Below are 6671 nucleotides of genomic sequence, written 5' to 3'. Positions count from 1 at the left end.
GTAAGTAATTGCATGGAAAAAAGCTTTTACTTCTTTGTTTTTCGATATTTGTTCATTTTATTCTTGGAACAGATGGTCAGATACAGTTTTACTTTTTGCATGAGTCTCTCTTTATTTGCTTTGGATTCCAGTTAAACAAGGCAAGACGCTATGAAAAGTGTGAACAGCAGCAGAAGGGGCACACGTTGTAGGATCAATGCATTTCACTGTTTTCTTACTACACGCTCACTAAGGAGAAACAACATAACTGGCAGGACCCCCTTTTTTTGTGTGTGTAGGCTTTAGAAGACAGTGATGAAAAAACTGGAGAAGAGCTGTTACATCAGAGCAGCTGAGTTTTGATAGAGTTTTTTTTAAAATTTCAGATTATGCATTCTTATTAGTTACAGTTTTATCTGCCTTGTTGGTAGCATTGATGTTATTAAATATGTGAGCAGCTGAGGTGCTACAGGTAACAAATGAGTCAAACTAGCTGGGATGCTTATAGCAGAATTAGAAATATCCAAGTGCATTAAAAAGCCTAGAGGTCTCACTGATATTTTCCTTTGGACAAAGATTAGTAGATCACAATTCAGGATTGCACAGATGTCAGGAAAGGTCTGTGAAAAGTGAAGCAGACATATTTTCTTTGCTTTTAAGAGTAATTACATTTTCAGCATCTTCCATTTGTGATTCTTCTGCTATATCCTTTCCTCTTCCCTTGGAATCTCTTCTCTGAAGGAGCATTTCATGAGAGGTGCTACAGCAGCTGGGATTTTGTGGGTCAAGAGAAATAAAATAGTGTGAAATGAGAGAAAAAACTTTTTACTGATGTGAAGCTATGGTTTCCTTTGTATCATCTGTGTGACAAACTCCACTTCCCTGTAGGGGGAGTAGATAAATATGATTGCTCATAAGTAGAATATCAAGATCCAGTTTAAAATATCACTGAAGTTCTCTGTTAGAACATGTCCCATTTACCCTAAAGAAATAGCATTTTCTTCTATAAAGCTGGATTGGTATTGCACTTTCTAATATAAAGCTGGATTGGTTATAATACAATTATGCACTGATCAAAGCCAAGTTTATGTGTTAAGTGTATAATAAAAATCTCCTAGTGTCTATTGCATATTTTATTATAATAGAGGATAGGTAAACATTCTTATTTGAGTAGAAACTGGTGGAAGAACAGCTATCTGTTTTCATTGTTGGTAGTAGCTTGATACTGTGCTTTCCCTGGAAGAGTTTAGCTCAGCTTTTAGAGAGGTTTTAAATGCTTAAGAGGCTGACTCTCAGCTTCCATAAACTGAGATTTTTGTTTTCATTTCTTGTGGTACCTACTGTAATGTGAAAACAATTAAAATATTGATCCATTCTGATGTATATGAGAGAAAACAGGAAAAGCATCGTTCAAGCAGCAAATTTTGCATGGTTACAAAACCATGTAAAACCATGCAAAAAGAGAAGTTTACTTTCCTATGTGTGCATTTCACATCCCTTTTTAGAGACTCATCTGGAAGAGGGTTTCCTTTTGTTGTTGCTGTTTTATTGTTTTGTCAGATGAACAAGACTTGCAACAGAGGCCCTCCGACAAGGGTAAAGATTTGCTTGATTTCTGGTGGTTGTGTCAACCCACAGTTCCATTTAATACATTATCTGATGGATACGGCAACTGCAAATTCGTATTCTATTTGGAACATATCAGGGTTTATTTCATTTGTAGTTTAGCTTTCCTTATCAGCAAGAAGAGTTTTGTATAAAGTTATTCAGGAAGACAAGCTGAAATATTAGCTAAGGTCCTTTCAAAAGATTTTCTATTTTGCCTCCTGTTGCACAATTCCTATCATTTTTGCCCTTATAAAAAGAATATTGGGGAAATACCTGTTTCTTATTTTAACCACAAATGGGGTGCAAATATAACCACAAGGAAAACACTTTCTAAGTTACATTTGTTCTATAAGTGGTAGCCTGACTGGCAGAGCAGGACTTTGCCAGCCAGAGCCCATCCCACCATCACCAGTGAAGGGGCAGGGCAGCCTCAGGGGCATATCAGCCGGTCAGGATTGGGCCTGGTGAGGGGACTCAGGGTCAGACATAGCCCAGGGCCATGGGGACAAGGATGGGCTGAGGCCAGGCTGAGACATCAGCAGGGCCCATGGCTGGGCAGGGCAGGGCAGGGCAGTGGTGGAGCTTGCAGCCACCATCCTACAGCATTGTTAGGCCAGCAACTGAGCTCCTGGGTCCATGGGAAGAGTAGGGGGAGGCCTAGGGCAGGCTGAGCAGGACCACTAAGGCCCGTAAGGGCCCTGACAGCAACTCAGTCCAGACTTAAGTCATTATTCATTTATTTTGTCTCACAGTAGTGGTAGCACCACAAAGGTGTAGCTGACTTCCACATGTTGAAGTCCTTTTGAGTATATCTAGTGCCCAGTGAGTTTGCTGTCCAATTTGCTCTGCCTTAGTGAATTGTTATGGATGTTCTGGGAAGGCAAAGATGTTGGAAAATCAAGGCCCACTAACAGGTCCTGTGTTTGCCTATCAGTAACATCAAAGAGTACTTATCACTGAATCAGTTAAAAGACTGATCCAAAATTAATATCTTCAGGTTGGCATGGACTTGGGAAGATGCATTCCAAAATTGTCATCCATCTGTTCTTTTCTCCTTCCACTTCCTTTTTTTTTCAAATTCTGCTATCAGTCACCAAAATTCATCAGGCACATCCCATTTTTTTCTGAAAAGTTTCATGTGCAGATGCAGAATGTTTTCAAGCTGTGTGATTAGGAAGCATCTCCCTAAAAAAGCCTTACTGGGATACTGGTTCCCTCAAAAAATGGCAATCAAAAACTTGAAACTTCTCAGGTTTGGCAGGGAATTGAATCTAGGTTTGCTGCACTCCACATGAACATTTTAACTAATAGAGTCTCAAAAATGTGAGCAATTCAACTAGTGATAACACAGTTTTAAAAGGAGATATGTATGTACTGCTCAGCTTTGTGAAACAGTTGTAGCTACTCAGCAAAGTCTACGGAACAGGCACGCCTGCAGATCTCACCTGCTGTACATTAAGTGGTTCTCAGGGAAGTGGTGCTTTACATCTGTCTGTCTTCATGGATGTAAATGACCATGAAAAGTGCTAGAACCTCTGCTTCATGTCTCCTCTACTAATTACCAGAATTCAGAAAAAGAAACAAGCTGAGTTTGGATTCCTGTTTTGCCTCATCTACCCAACACAAGAAGCTGTCTGTCATCCACCATAATAGTAAACATTTTGTTGAAGACCCTAAAGTAAGATGGCAGTTAGCTAGACCTTCTAGTCCATTGAAAGAGGCATTTCTCCTGAGTGCAGCTTAGCTCCTAGGCAATCTGAATGGTCCTCTGGTAGTGGTATGCAAGGAAAAGACAAGAAGCAGTGAGTACAAAATGAAATACAGAAAATTCCATTTAAACACAAGAAACCACTTTTTATTGTGAGGGTAGCCCAACACTGGAAGAATCTGCCCAGAGAGGCTTTGGTGTTCCCATCCTTGCTGAAATCCAAAATCCAACTGGATGCAGCCCTGAGCAAACTACTCTACTTGACCCTGTGTTGAGCAGGGAAGTTGCATTAGATGATCCCCAGAGGTTCCTGCTAGACTCAATCATTCCATGATCTGTGATATGTGAGCTGCAGAGGGAGTTTCTGTAGGGACAATTCTAAGACCAGTGAATTACCAAAGTGGCAAACTAAAATATTTTATGGAGCTTCATTTCTTTAGGATCCCACAAACCAAAAACTCTTGTCTTATTATCAGCTTAGCTACAAGGCAAAATAGCTCTACTATAATGATGTGTGCACAAGCCTGCATAATGTCAGTAGCTGTACTCACTGGCATTCATCTAACCCAGAGCTGAAACCCAAATTCAGAGTAACCATGAATTTAACAGTGAGGGGAATGTGAGTAAATTGAGTCTAAACCATAGCTCATTCCATCCAAAAGTAAATATATAAAATAATTCAACTGATCCATGCACAAAAATGCTAGCTTCTCTCTGTTATCCTCATAAAAGGAATCTAAGAAGACTAGATCAGATAATGATGCCTCTGTAGATGCAGAGACCAAAGGGAACTGAATCACATTCACAGACTTTTATTCTTGTGCTAAAGAATGGCTCATACCTCTTTCGTGTTACTTGATGCTTCCAGAAGTGGGCAGAAGGGAAGAAGGTAGAAAATTATTAAACCAGTAAGTCTATAGATGGTTTCAGGGTAGTTTGGAACCTGATTCTACACCTTGGTTGGGAACAGTATTCAGAGCTGTTTGGAAAGTATAAGGGTCTGCTAGCTGTAGTCAAGTGTTCTATGGGGTTGAATATATCTAGAACACAGCCTAGGAGTGGAATCAATCTTTTTAGTTTATTTTAGCTGAGTTTTTGTCATAGCAGAACTTGCACTCAGTGTTTATTCAAGCAGTAACTACTGACTTGAATATAAACTGTAAGAGCACCTCTTAAGGTCAGGTCTTCTGGAAGGAATAGGTAATAACTGACATATGTGGCACTTGATCAGCCTCACCTTTTTATTTGAGATGCGTATGGTAAAGTGTTCTCATGAGTCTGGAGACATAGAAAGAAAAAGAAAAAAAAGATTTCCTGAACTGGTCAATAAGCCAAACAAGCTTTGTTCTTGCCATGAACAATGAGCTAAGAGAGTTTTCACAGGCAAAATCTAGTCATCTTTTTGCCAGGAGACATAATTTAGGACCATGCAAATGGGTACATTTCCTGCCTACTGAGGTTTTTCTGGACACAGTTCACCAAACCAATAGAATGTTGTGAAATAGTTTTTCAGTAAATGGGTTGACTGCTTTTTCTACTGACTAATAAAACTACGTTTTGCAACAGCTGCTGTCCATAATGGGTAGTGAGCTTTTCAGCATAGATTGCTTTCATTGTTCAGGGTGAGCATAAGGGGAGAAGAATATATGTTGGCATGAGACACCAAGTGAGCAAAGATGTTCAAGACAGATCCCAATTTTCTGTCGTCCTGCCTACCATCGCATATCTTAGTGAAGTGGAGCTGAGGGGCTCCCTAAACCACCTGTTTTTGCTGATCGGGGCTGACATCACTGAGACATCCTACACACCAGATCTCCACCTCCTGGGGCTAAGGCAATGGCTGGCCTCTGTTCCACCCATTCATAGCCATCTTCCTCTCACATATGCCAAACTTCAGTCAGCCTTGAGTACGGGGCCCTCCTTTTCACTGCTGCATTAATCTGATCCATAGCACTGCTGTCGGTCAGTATGGCAGGAAAACCACATCCTCCTAAAAGTGCTGTAAATGGGAAGCAGACTATCTCCTTGAAGCCATACATGTGGATACATGCCATTTTCCACTGCCAAGGTCCAAACCCAAGAAGAGCAAAGGCTGTGCAATTAAACCAGTGTTTTCCAGCAGCCTGAGAGCCTCAAGTTCTTAGTCAATATGCAGTTCAAATGCTCTGCAGACCAACATGAGATACGGACATTAACATGGAGGGGAAACACCAGCTTATTGGAATGGATACGATCTGCCCTCCAAATGAACCGAAAGCCAGCTATTTGTTTTCCAAATTCCCTGAATATTAATCTTCCCTGGGTGGAACACAAGTGATCCATATGCCAGCCACCTGTTCACCATGCAAGTCTCATCCTGAGTTAATTTTCTGTTGTGTGTATCTATGTCTTTATATCTATATTCACACATACAGAGCATACTGGCACCAGTGGCCAGTGTGTAGAGCCAAGATAAGAGTCTGTGATGATAACTGGCCTTCTGGGACTGGGGACAATAGTTGTGGTTGGACAAGGCACATATTGCTTTCTTCGTGAAAAATACATGTAGGTATTTCTGCACAGTGACTACATCCACAGAAGTCATGCTGCAGTCTTTGTCCTTCAGTGGCCAAGGTACTCTGGATGCCTTCTAATTCTTTTGCCGCGTCCATGTAAGCATAAGTCTAAATAAGGACTAAAGCAACTAAAAGGTTCCTGCTCTTAAAACACCAGGAGCCATTTTTTTTCCTTTACACCAGCATACCAAACAAACAAATGTTTTGGTGCAGAGTTGTGGGGTTTTTTTTCCAAAGAAAGGAGTTTTGCCTCCCACCCTGTGTAACGAAAGGCAGATGGCAGAAGAGAGAGAACAGATTTGTTCCTTTTGGAGCAAAAAGCACATTCAGAAGACAGCTTTGCAGTAATTGTATGTGGTTTCAAAAGATTTCTTTGGAGGTCGGCAGAGGCATCTCTGTGCTGAGGAGCAGGTGGGCTCTGCAGCATGGTCTGCAGTGCTGAGCCCTTCACTGTTAAGAGAATGAGCCTGTCCAAGTGCCCTCTGTCTCCCTGGGTCCAGATTTAGCAGGGACTAAAGTCAGGGTGCAAATGAGTCCTGCACTCAAACCCAGGCCATAGCAAAGAGGTCTTTCATTATGAACATAGCCAGACAAATCTCATAAGCTTTCCAGTACAGAGCTGTAGCTACCAGCTTTGGATAGCTATACTGCCTAACGATTTGTTCTGATGTAAAGTAACGCAGCTCAACTGCCTTTGACAGAGCTCAGCTGAGTTCGCCTGCCGAAAGCATTGCAGTTTCTGCAGAGGCAGTGGCACACTTTGACTCTTAAACCCTAAGATAATGTCCCAGGTTCTTAACACAGGTTTGTTAGTTCCAAAA

At 41.2% G+C, this 6671-nt stretch overlaps 1 protein-coding gene across 1 annotated transcript in view; it reads left to right on the top strand.

The window, feature by feature from the left end:
- Positions 1-6671, top strand: part of LOC308063974 (growth hormone-releasing hormone receptor-like) — a 494830-nt gene that overhangs the window by 29561 nt on the left and 458598 nt on the right. The window lies entirely within an intron of this gene.

Source organism: Falco punctatus, assembly GCF_963210335.1.
Source record: "Falco punctatus genome assembly, chromosome: 4".
In the NCBI taxonomy this organism is placed as follows: Eukaryota; Metazoa; Chordata; class Aves; order Falconiformes; family Falconidae; genus Falco; species Falco punctatus.
This window is presented reverse-complemented; position numbering and strand designations above follow the sequence as displayed.